General features: G+C 45.0%; 2 non-coding genes across 2 annotated transcripts; both read left to right on the top strand.

The window, feature by feature from the left end:
* Positions 1-1,229: 1,229 nt before the first annotated feature.
* Positions 1,230-1,311, top strand: trnas-gcu (transfer RNA serine (anticodon GCU)). The gene has a single exon. It is a non-coding gene; the product is annotated as a tRNA-Ser (tRNA).
* Positions 1,312-1,837: 526 nt separating this feature from the next.
* On the top strand, positions 1,838-1,910 carry trnaa-agc (transfer RNA alanine (anticodon AGC)). Its single transcript has one exon. It is a non-coding gene; the product is annotated as a tRNA-Ala (tRNA).
* The last annotated feature ends 11,050 nt before the right edge of the window (positions 1,911-12,960 follow it).

Genomic DNA, 12,960 nt, shown 5'->3' with positions numbered 1-12,960 from the left:
CATTTGATTCAGGTGTGTTGACCCAGGGTTATACCTAAAACCTGCAGGACACCGGCCCTCGAGGCCTGATGTTGTACACCCCAGGTTTATTTGCACTTCTCCGCTCACTACCTTTCAGGTACTACCATGTTAACGCTGGCTTCAAACCTCATCAATCTTTGACCATATGAAGTGATTGTCTCCCCTCTTACCCTCACAATACTGGCCGATGGCAGCAAAGAGTCCCCCGGCCCAGTCTGACATCTCTTTTCTCCAGAAGCAGCTGAAAGGGGCTTCCAGTGACACTCTCCTGGCGTACTGCGTAGGGCCCAGACTTGAATCGCTCGGAAATGTCTCGTGTGAGTTACGATTGCACCAAAGGGTCTTGTTGTAGTTGACAAGCCCAGAAAACATTGAAAGGGGGGTGTTGTGATTAGTTCCACCTGAGCTGAGGCTCCGTATGGCACGATGAAGCTGCAGCGCTCAACCCTCAATGGGGAATTAGCTCAAATGGTAGAGCGCTCGCTTTGCATGTGAGAGGCAGCGGGATCGATACCCGCGTTCTCCAGGACACTTTTGGACATCCGCGAGGAGACCCAAAGCCATGCGTGTAGCCAATCCATTGGGTGTGGGTGGAGAACAAATTCAGGGGTGATTTGTCACACAAGGATAGCAGCAAGTGCGAAAGGCAAGCTTTAGAAGATGGTAGTGAGAGCTGCTCTGATGTGTGGCACAGATGGAGTCTGCAGAGTTGAAGATGATAAGCTTTTGCTTGGGAGTGTCCAGGATGGAACAGATGTGAAATGACCACGTGCGAGGGACAGCTGGGGTTGAGCCGTTTGCAGACGACGTTAGGCCAGCAAGGCTGAGGTGATTTGCACATGTGCAGAGGAGGGATATAAGATATACTGGGAAAAGGGTGTTAAATACGGAGCGGCTGGGCAGGAGAATAAGAGAAAGACCAAAGACAACGTTCATAGACGTAGCCAAGTAGGACATGCAGAGGGTTGGTGTGACAGAGGAGAATGCTAGGGGCAGGGTGAGATGGAGGCAGACGATCCACTCTGGCAACCCCCAAGAAGAACAGGCTCAAAGAAGAAGCCAGCATCACTCCAGGCTTCTACCAAAGTGTTACGCAGCCCCTCGTCGGGGATCTGGAGTCAATCTCCCTGCGTCCATACACCAGCGATCAGCTCACACATTATCCCTCGTCAATTCCCAATGCTACTGGCAAAGAGCGGTGTGCGGCAGATGAGGTGGCCGAGAGGTTAAGGCGATGGACTGCTAATCCATTGTGCTGTGCACGCGTGGGTTCGAATCCCATCCTCGTCGAGAGCTCTTTCTGCTTATGTTGATGCATCTTGTCAGTGTAAGATTGGCTGCCAAAGCAGGCATGATGCAATGCTCTTCTTTGGCTCAGTATTCACTTTAGTTCACCATGTGGTCTTGTTGCACAGGTCATGTTAAAGACAATGGTCTGCTAATACAGTAGTAGAAAGACGTTCTGCTTCCAGAATAGCAACATTCCTAATGGCCAACTTGCCCTACACTGAAAACCAAGGGGAGGAGGTCGGTAAGCATATTGATTAGAAGCACCTCCCTCAGTTGGCTTCATTCAATGTGAATTAGCAGTGGCTCTAGTCCACAGTCCCTTGGATGTCCAGTCTCCTCAGTCTGTCTCTAAGGCTGATGGCATTCAGTCACGTTAGCATGACAGTGGATTGTCAGCGAGCCGCCTTAGTCTCTCAGCCACCTCCTGGGCGCTTTGCAGATTTCAGGATTTGTGCCCCTTCCCTATTTTGATCATACAACAAGTATGGACAAAGTGTAGCCTGTAATAAGTAAGACATGTGGCACAGGGGAGTTAGCTCAAATGGTAGAGCGCTCGCTTAGCATGCGAGAGGTAGCGGGATCGACGCCCGCATTCTCCATTTGACACTTTGCTAGTCAGTGTCCCAATTGAATGCATGTGGCTTCCTTTGGCAAATCTTTATTTCACAGGTGTCGAACTCCAGGCCTCGAGGGCCGGTGTCCTGCAGGTTTCAGATGTATTCTTGATCCATCATAGGGGATTCAAATGGCTAAATTACCTCCTCAACATTTCTTGAAGTTCTCCAGAGGCCTGGTAATGAACTAATCATTTGATTCAGGTGTGTTGACCCAGGGTTATACCTAAAACCTGCAGGACACCGGCCCTCGAGGCCTGATGTTGTACACCCCAGGTTTATTTGCACTTCTCCGCTCACTACCTTTCAGGTACTACCATGTTAACGCTGGCTTCAAACCTCATCAATCTTTGACCATATGAAGTGATTGTCTCCCCTCTTACCCTCACAATACTGGCCGATGGCAGCAAAGAGTCCCCCGGCCCAGTCTGACATCTCTTTTCTCCAGAAGCAGCTGAAAGGGGCTTCCAGTGACACTCTCCTGGCGTACTGCGTAGGGCCCAGACTTGAATCGCTCGGAAATGTCTCGTGTGAGTTACGATTGCACCAAAGGGTCTTGTTGTAGTTGACAAGCCCAGAAAACATTGAAAGGGGGGTGTTGTGATTAGTTCCACCTGAGCTGAGGCTCCGTATGGCACAATGAAGCTGCAGTGCTCAGCTCAAAAGTTGATTCTGAAAACAGAGCCTTTCAGCACCGGCGGCGGGAGGCTGAATATATGTCTTCAAACATTGCTGGTAAACCCGTGTGTCTTATTTGTGGAGCTAATGTGGCTGTAATCAGAGGCGGATCCAGACATTTGAAACACCCGGGGCTTAGCCCTAAAGTGTAGTATGCATGTGGGATTTTTTTTTTTTTTTTGGGGGGGGGGGGGTTAGAAATGACTGAAAGATTAATTGGCTCTGTTTGGAGTTTTGTTCAAAAAAGAATGACGTCATATAGGGAGAAATATATATCAAATCTGCAGGACACCTTAAACTAGTTTTTTAATTAAGCAGCGAGGCAGAACAAAGTCAGGGCTGTATCAAGACACGAGGACTAAACCCCAATTCAACCAGACCCAGAACTGATCCGGAATTAAAACAGGACTACAATAGTTCAAAATCAGGACTACTGAGGACTACGTTTCGGTGTGTCAGTGTTTTGTTTTTGCATGACTTATGTATTTCCTGCTTTACTTTGAAAGTCTGTGTTATCTTAGTGTGTTCAGTTTACATTTTCCCTGTCTCGTCAGTTCTAATTTGCCCCAGCTGTGTTTCCCTCCTGTGGTCCATTTCCTGATTGCTCCCTCTATGTATTTAAACCCTGTGTTTCAGTGTGTCATGGTCGCGATCTCCCCCGTGTTGTAAATAGTTTGGTGTTTTGTTGTAAATAAATAGTCTGTTGTAAATAGTTGTGAATGGGTTTGTCAATACTTTTCGTCATGGGATATTTTCGTTTTGGGATTTTGGTGGAGAGCCTTCGTGGTTTTATTTTCCTTATCTTTGTTTTTCTACGTTGCACCCCGGTTGCCTAGGCCGGGGTGTAACATATGGGGGCTCGTCCGGGATCGCTGGAGGGTCCGAAGGAGGGACAGCTTCGGCCTTCTGTCTTCGCTGGAGGGTCCGAGGACCGCTTCAGCCTCCGTCTGCCTTCGCTGGAGGATCCGAGGGACCGCTCCAGCCTTCATCCGCCTTCGCTGGAGGATCCGAGGGACCGCTCCAGCCTTCTGCAGCTGGTGGGCTGCGTGTCCGTGTGTGCAGCTGGTGGGCTGCGTGTCTATGTGTGCAGCTAGTGAGCTGCGTGTCCGTGTGTGCAGCTGGTGGGCTGCGTGTCTATGTGTGCAGCTAGTGAGCTGCTCGTCTGTCTTCGCTGGAGGATCCGAGGGACCGCTCCAGCCTTCTGCAGCTGGTGGGCTGCGTGTCCGTGTGTGCAGCTGGTGGGCTGCGTGTCCGTGTGTGCAGCTGGTGGGCTGCGTGTCCGTGTGTGCAGCTGGTGGGCTGCGTGTCTATGTGTGCAGCTAGTGAGCTGCTCGTCTGTCTTCGCTGGAGGATCTGAGGGACCGCTCCAGCCTTCTGCAGCTGGTGGGCTGCGTGTCCGTGTGTGCAGCTGGTGGGCTGCGTGTCTATGTGTGCAGCTAGTGAGCTGCTCGTCTGTCTTCGCTGGAGGTTCCGAGGGACCGCTCCAGCCTTCATCCGCCTTCGCTGGAGGATCCGAGGGACCGCTCCAGCCTTCTGCAGCTGGTGGGCTGCGTGTCCGTGTGTGCAGCTGGTGGGCTGCGTGTCCGTGTGTGCAGCTGGTGGGCTGCTCATCCGCCTCTGCTGGAGCGTCCGAGGGACCGCTCCAGCCTTCATCCGCCTCTGCTGGAGGGTCCGGGGGACCGCACCAGCCTTCGTCGTCTGCTGGAGGGTCCGTGGGACCGCTCCAGCCTCCATCAGCTTCGTCTGCCTTCATCCGCCTTTGCCGGGGGGAGGGTCCGTGGGACCGCCCCAGCCTTTGTCGTCGCTGGAGGGTCCGTGGGACCGCTCCAGCCTTCATCCGCCTTCGCTGGAGGGTCCGAGGGACCGCTCCAGCCTTCGTCGTCTGCTGGAGGGTCAGTGGGACCGCTCCAGCCTCCATCAGCTTCGTCTGCCTTCGTTTCAGCCTTCGTTTGTCTGAATCAAACTTTTCACTTGGGGTTACATGTTTGATTTTTGGGTAGGGGGAAATGTTACGTTTCGGTGTGTCAGTGTTTTGTTTTTGCATGACTTATGTATTTCCTGCTTTACTTTGAAAGTCTGTGTTATCTTAGTGTGTTCAGTTTACATTTTCCCTGTCTCGTCAGTTCTAATTTGCCCCAGCTGTGTTTCCCTCCTGTGGTCCATTTCCTGATTGCTCCCTCTATGTATTTAAACCCTGTGTTTCAGTGTGTCATGGTCGCGATCTCCCCCGTGTTGTAAATAGTTTGGTGTTTTGTTGTAAATAAATAGTCTGTTGTAAATAGTTGTGAATGGGTTTGTCAATACTTTTCGTCATGGGATATTTTCGTTTTGGGATTTTGGTGGAGAGCCTTCGTGGTTTTATTTTCCTTATCTTTGTTTTTCTACGTTGCACCCCGGTTGCCTAGGCCGGGGTGTAACAACTTAACCAAGACAGAAGCAGAATCAGAAGTAGATGATAGTACCACTAGAAATTATCATAGACCTGCACTATACGTATTTTTTAATTCTACCAAAGTCCACTATTTAGATTGAGAAAAGTTTATATAATTATTTAGCCTTGTTTTGCAAACAACTTAACTTAATAAATATAGAATTTGAAAAGTAACAAACCTAAAAAGAAACACTAGGTACGAGATACATGAGGACCTGTGATACGGTGATACTTTTGGTAAGCAACCATTTGACTAACATGTGTGTCTCACCTGCTCTTGTTCCACTTCTGTTCTGTCCTCATTCTCCATCTCCCTCTCTGTTCCTCTCTCCCTCTCTGCTCCTCTCTCTCTCCCTCTCTGTTCCTCTCTCTCCCTCTCTGTTCCTCTCTCCCTCTTTGTGCTGACAATCATCAAATATACAGATATTTACAAACTCTTCAGATAAAAACACTTTTTTAATTGTAACATCAAATCAGACTAAATGTTTATTTTTTTAGATTGATAAATATAAAAACATATTTGTTAACTTTAAGAGTAAAGAGAGAAACTGTCTGTATTTCTTAATTGCAAATGACACCAAATTGTATTCAAACTGAGCCACACTTATGGAGCTCCACAGTTCTTTTCCTGGTGTTTTGTTGACATCTCTTGATGTTCCCATTTCAAAGAAACAGGCTCTGTGTTTTGCCTTATATGCATCCACAGCTGTGCCACCAGTTTACTCACATGGACTCTACTAACCTATCAGAAGCTTCTTCAGCTCAGAATGGAATCGTCTGCAGTTTTCTTATTAATTAACAATAAACTTAGTGTACATGTACTCCTACATTTGATGAAAGTGATAAAAAATAGAAGCTCTGTCTCTCTTTATTCTGACATTTAACTAATTCAAAATATATTTCAATATTTATCTAAAACAAAAGTTTACTCTAAATTGATGTTGTACAGTAAAAATGTTCTTGTGTTTTCCATAAAGTGTAAATATCTGGTTTCAACTGTGAATATCCTGCTGTGTATTGAAGTTCCTCTTGTTTTGCTTAGAAATATACTGAACAACATACAAAGCATAATATATAAAATACTACCAGAGTTGTTTCTTTGAAAGAAGCTCCTTATATCCATTCTTGTATATCAGTGCATTACTGAAGCCGATTTATTTAGCCGTGGAGGGAAACAACTGAAAATATGAAATAAACACACTTGTAAGCTGAGACTCTCTAAAGAAACAGCAGTGTTGTTGTTTGGCTTTTCATTTCGCCATTTGTTGATTCACTCGAAGAGCAAGTCACGTAATATTAGTCTAGTGATCAGTTTGATATAAATCTTTCATGATTCACCGTCATATTTACATTATTTGTACAGCACGAATGATTTGCTTTGGTACCTGGTCGAACTTCAGTTCCCCTCTGTCTGCCTGGCTCCGTTTCTCCAACAGCGCACTCGCAGGCAGCAGCTGCCCCGCCCCCTCGCTTAGTGCCTGAGCTCGGATCATACCAATATTAGGGGGGATTCACGCACAGTTGTAAATTCCCACAGTGTGCACTATGTGCTTCGAATTAGTGATGGGCAGATGAAGCCCCATGAAGCACTGAAGCTTTTCATCCAATTGGTTCACCCCAACGCGAAGCTTCATGAAGCTTCATTTGCTCTAGCAGGACACCTACTGGACGTAAAAATAATAGCTGGCATGAATTTGAAGAGTGTGGCATTTTGCACACAGCCTGTAAATGTCAACAACAAAAGGAGTGTGTAAAACATGTATATTGTAGTGATGGCAGTATACTGTGTATATTTATAGTGGCAGTATGGGAAATGATTATTTGGAAATGCTTGAAATGGAAATGATCATTTACTGTGAGGTGAGGTGTGGTTGGGGTGTGGACAGTGGTTGTGCTTTTGTAACGTTGAGGTATGGACAGCTACACACTGAGGCTTTGAGCCTCAGTCCTGCCTGTTCACATTTTATTCTGTAAAAACTAAATTTTCACTGCTTTTATGACCTTTTTAGTGGGGAGAACATAGCTAGGATTTAATGATTTAACAAATCTTTTGAATCCTTTGTCCTCCACAATGCTAAATGGCTGGGAGTCCTCAATCACCATGCTAACCAGGTCTTCATCTATTTGAGATTGTTCTCCTGAGGAAAGACAATAAAGATAAAGCACAAATATAAATAGCACACACGTAACTTATAACAGTTGTATAATATTGTTATATCATTTAGTAACATTACTGCATCCTATATTATCATTGCATTTGATGGCTCACCTGGTCTTGCTCCACGATCGGTGTCCCCCTTATTCTCATGCAAAGCTCTGTAGTGCCTAAGCATGGATGTTGTTGTTATATCCCAGCTCCCTGGCACATAGCAAACACTTCACCTTGTACAAAAGTCAAGACAGCTCAACATAAATTGTATTGCACCATCAGTATCATGAAAATACATCTTCTGTAGAAATACCTTGTTGGGAGGAATAAGATCAAAATGTTCCCACACAGGGGAGGACAGCCTCCTCTTCTTAGCTGGCTCCATTCTCTCCTGACTTTCTCTCCTCACTCTCATAAACCTCCAAACTGTCTCCAAACTCTCACTAACCGCAACTCTCCATCAAACACCCACATTTTTGAATGAAGTCTGAGGGGTTTATATCGCTGTCATATCTCGCGGCAAAGTTCGAACCACTTCATGAACCAGTCACGTGGTACAGCCGGGCAGCGAGGCTTCGGACGTCATCATTTTTAGCTCCTCCCATAAATGAAGCAAGCCTCGATACGCGCTTCGCGGAAACGCCCCCTCCATTACTCGACACACGCTCCGAAGCCTCGATACAGAACGTCCCATCACTACTTCGAATATTGTGTGTAGTTTTTTGTTTTATACAGTTGTCAGCCAGGCATCTAACTATGAAAAAATTACACTCCAAAAGACCCTGGGCTTCTGACAAAACAACCCGGGCTTAAGCCCAGTAAGACACCCCCGCTCCGCCAATGGCTGTAATTAAGGGATTTAATTTAAAATGGCACTACGAGACAAAACGTCAGGATAAGCTGAAAAACCAAAATCCAGAGCAGAAACTACAGAAGGTAGAAGAGCTAAAGAAGAATCTTTGTACAATATAAAGCGCCTTGAGGCGACTGCTGTTGTGATTTGGCGCTATACAAATAAAATTGAATTGAATCTGACATTCCAGCAGATGATTTTCATCAGAGCAAAATCACAAAGTGAAGCTGTTGTGTCGCAAGTTTTATTGTAGCAGAGGAGCCAAATCAGCCCGGTACCACTCTGAAGAGCTGCATGATGAAGGTGTGCGACGTCTTCTGTCCAGACAAAATGCAGATTTTGGCAAATGTGAGCCTGAGCAGAAATACGATTGCTGATCGGGTTTGTGAGATGGCCACTGATTTAGGAACACAGTTGTGTGAAAGAAGCAAAAACTTCACTGCATACTCTCTTGCTGTGGATGAAAGTACAGACATGATGGACATTGCACAGCTGACCATCTTCATCCGTGGAGAGGAAATATTGGAAATTAAATCGATGCACGGGACAACGACAGGAAAAGACATTTTTTAAAAGTATTTCAAAGTGTAACTGACATGAAACTGCGCTGGGATAACAGATGGAGCGCTGGTGTTGTGCAGGATGTAGGATCTAGTAAAGATGCAGGAGAACTGTACCGGTGAGTTAACAGCACATCACTGCATCACACACCAGGAAAGGCTGTGTGGTAAAGTCCTAAAAATGGAGTATGTAATGCTCACCGTAACGCAGACCGTACATTTTATCTGAGCTAAAAGTTTAAATCACCGTCAGTTTCAGTCTTTTATGTGGGAAATAGATTCAGAGTTTGCCAACATTCCTTCATGCAGAGCTCCGCTGGCTGAGTTGGGGAAAAGTTCTCAGTAGTTTTTGAGCTCAGCAAGGAAACCTGTCAGTTCATGGACATGTATGATGTGGTGAAGGCGTTTCAAGTGAAGCTGTCACAAATGCACCAGTGCAACCTGCCTCACTTTCCCTGTTGCAGTAATGTTGAACCAAGTCAGCGCACTTTGCTGAGCTGCACCTGTACAGATTCAGATGGAGCTGCAGTGTAATGATGCACTCAGGGAAAGTACGACACTGAATGGCCGCACAGTTTATTAGCTCCACTCCTGAAGCAACGCCCAGCTCCGTCTACATGCGGCTCCAACCTTGTGTTTGCTTTCATTTATTTTTTCTGGGCTTTTGGCAACATGTTCTTGTTTCTAACTTGCATAATTTTGACAGGATATATTTTTATGGTGAGCAAAATGTTTAAAGTTAAAGTTTATTTTTTTTTTAAGTTTATTTATTCTGGAATAATATTCCTGTCTGTTTTTATTCATATTTATCTTTAAAAAACATTGTTTTAGTGTGTTCAAAAACTGTATATCTTGTTTGGCCCGCGACCTGAAGTGTGCCTTGAGTTTTGGCCCCCTATGCAATTGAGTTTGACACCCCTGATCTACAGCTACTCTTAGTACCATTGATATTCATTTAGACTCTTTTTCTCCAATTTATCTTTCTGAGTTAACTTCAATAATTACTTCCTCCAAACCATCAACGTGTCTTTTAGGCCCCATTCTTACAAAACTAATTTAAAATTAATGCTTCGATCTTAAATATGATCAACCTATCTCTAATGATCAGCTATGTACCACAGGCCTTCAAGCTGGCTGTAGTTAAACCTTTACTCAAAAAGCATCTCTAGACCCAGCAGTCTTAGCTAATTATAGGCCAATCTCCAACCTTCCTTTATATCAAACATCCTTGAAAGAGTAGTTGTCAAACAGCTAACAGATCATCTGCAGAGGTTTATTTGAAGAGTTTCAGTCAGGTTTCAGAGCTCATCACAGCACAGAAACAGCTTTAGTGAAGGTTACAAATGATCTTCTTATGGCCTCTGACAGTGGACTCATCTCTGTGCTTGTCCTGCTAGACCTCAGTGCAGCGTTCGATACTGTCGACCATAATATCCTATTAGAGTGATTAGAACATGCTGTAGGTATTACAGGTACTGCACTGCAGTGGTTTGTATCATATCTATCTAATAGACTCCAGTTTGTGCATGTAAATGGAGAGTCCTCTTCACACACTGAGGTTAATTATGGAGTTCCACAGGGTTCAGTGCTAGGACCAATTCTGTTTACATTATACATGCTTCCCTTAGGCAGTATCATTAGAAGACATAGCATACATTTACACTGCTATGCAGATGACACCCAGCTCTATCTGTCCATGAAGCCAGATAACACACACCAATGAGTTAAACTGCAGGAATGTCTTAAAGACATAAAGACCTGGATGGCTGCTAACTTTCTGCTTCTTAATTCAGATAAAACTGAGGTTATTGTACTCGGCCCTGAAAATCTTAGAAATATGGTATCTAAGCAGATTCTTACTCTGGATGGCATTACCTTGGCTTCCAGTAACTCTGTGAGGAACCTTGGAGTCATTTTTGACCAGGACATGTCCTTCAACGCACATATTAAACAAATATGTAAGACTGCTTTCTTCCATTTGTGCAACATCTCTAAAGTTAGAAATATCCTGTCTCAGAGTGACGCTGAAAAACTAGTTCATGCATTTATTACTTCCAGGCTGGACGACTGTAATTCATTATTATCAGGAAGTCCTAAAAACTCGCTGAAAAGCCTTCAGCTGATCCAAAATGCTGCAGCAAGAGTCCTGACAGGGACTAGAAAGAGAGAGCAGATTTCTCCTGTTTTGGCTTCCTGTTAAATCCAGAATTCAAAATCCTGCTCCTCACATACAAGGTCTTAAATAATCAGGCCCCATTTTATCTTAATGACCTTGTAATACCATATCACCCTATTAGAGCACTTCGCTCTCGCTCTGCAGGCCTACTTGTTGTTCCTAGAGTATTTAAAAGTAGAATGGGAGGCAGAGCCTTCAGTTTTCAGGCCCCTCTTCTGTGGAACCAGCTTCCAGTTTGGATTCGGGAGACAGACACTATCTCTACTTTCAAGATTAGGCTTCAAACTTTCCTTTTTGCTAAAGCATATAGTTAGGGCTGGACCAGGTGACCCTGAATCCTCCCTTAGTTATGCTGCAATAGACGTAGGCTGCCGGGGGATTCCCATGATGCATTGAGTTTTTCCTTTCCAGTCACCTTTCTCACTCACTATGTGTTAACAGACCTCTCTGCACTGAATCATGCTTGTTATTAATCTCTGTCCGTCTTCCACAGCATGTCTTTATTAGGGATGGGTATCGTTTAGATTTTATCCGATACCAGTACCAAACCGGTACTTTTGAAACGGTGCCGGTGCTTAAAGAATGGAGAACACAAAATTGGTCCAAAAACCTCTCGTGTTTAGCTGTTTTTTTGTAAAAAGATAACAATGTTAGCCTTTTCTGCAGCTATGGGGCATATATGGTATCACTCTTGGCTGGAAGCAGTGCTTAAACAATGGAAAAAAACACAAACTTTGTCCAAAAACCTCTCATGTTTAGCTGTTTTCCACTTTTTCTTTGGTCATTTTAGCCTTTTTGGCCAGGGTGAAGGGAGTATCTGCCATCAAACAAGAAGACAGCCGCATGTAGCTATGATGGTGTTTGCTAGTTCACCTTACATGCATTAATGTAATACCGTGGTTAGCCTACTCAACGTAAATTACACACGAACAACATTAAGCTACTCACGCAGAGAAGAACGGCTGCTGCTGCATCATCATCCTCATCATTTCTGCTACACTGGCAGGGCTAGGGGCCAGGACTCTCCTCTTCGGGTTCTTGGGGGATGTTGCTAACTCCGGGTCCGATAACAGGCACCACATCCGCAGTAGATGTGCTCGGTGTGAGGTCTCGCAGCAAGCTATCAAATACGGCGCATTTCTCGGCTTTTAACAAAACGCTATGCGTCGCCAGGTGTTTCATCAGATTCGAGGTGTTACCTCCTTTGACAGTATCACAGTATCAGCTTAAAGCACTTGTTGCTGCTGAGTTTGCATCTTTTGCTGTGAAGTACAGCCAGACTTTGACCGCTTCGCCTTTTTTAAATCTGTAGCTCTGCTCTAAAAGAACGTACGTACCTGGGCCCGCCTACTACGCTTGCAAAGGTAAAATGATTGGCTAGAATCCAAAGTGTGTGACATCTCAGGAGGGGAAAAAAGCACCGAAATAAAGCACCGAAATGTGCGCTGTTTTTCGGTCTGGTTACTACTGTTTATGCCAGAACCGGTGCCATACCGGTACCCATCCCTAGTCTTTATCCTGTCTTCCTTCTCTCACCCCAACCGGTCGCAACAGATGGCCCCGCCCTCCCTGAGCCTGGATCTGTTGGAGGTTTCTTCCTGTTAAAAGGGAGTTTTTCCTTCCCACTGTCGCCAAAGTGCTGCTCATAGGGGGTCATATGACTGTTGGGTTTTTCTCTGTATCTATTATTGTAGGGTCTACTGTACAATATAAAGCGCCTTGAGGCGACTGCTGTTGTGATTTGGCGCTATATAAATAAAATTGAACTGAATTGAAAGGCACTGCGGGAATACATCTTTTTTTATCATTTCACATTTCTGTCAGTGTTGCTTTTTCACGAGCCACAACATGTATTACCTTCAGCTTCCTCCCTTAATAAAGCAGAATTATCTGTCAGAGTTTTACTTTTGTTACGGCATACTTACATTCCCCTTCGTTTGAACCCTCCTTTACTACACTTTCACTGTCAGATTAAAAAGTTCACATGCTGAGATGATGACCTCACACAGATACTTCCTGATCAGTGTTCAGTAGCATCCAATCAAAATCCTCAAATTTGACTCAGTAAAGCTGTCGCCTTGTTGGACGGTATGTTAGTACAGCGACCTCACAGCAGACGTGTTATTAGTAACAGCACAAACATGGTCCAGTTCAGGTGAAGCTGAGCAGAGAGCTACCACCTGTCAGT

Source organism: Rhamphochromis longiceps, linkage group LG12 (genome assembly GCF_057381845.1).
Source record: "Rhamphochromis longiceps isolate RC_006_pf linkage group LG12, R_longiceps_female_GT1.1, whole genome shotgun sequence".
NCBI classification, from domain to species: domain Eukaryota; kingdom Metazoa; phylum Chordata; class Actinopteri; order Cichliformes; family Cichlidae; genus Rhamphochromis; species Rhamphochromis longiceps.
This window is presented reverse-complemented; position numbering and strand designations above follow the sequence as displayed.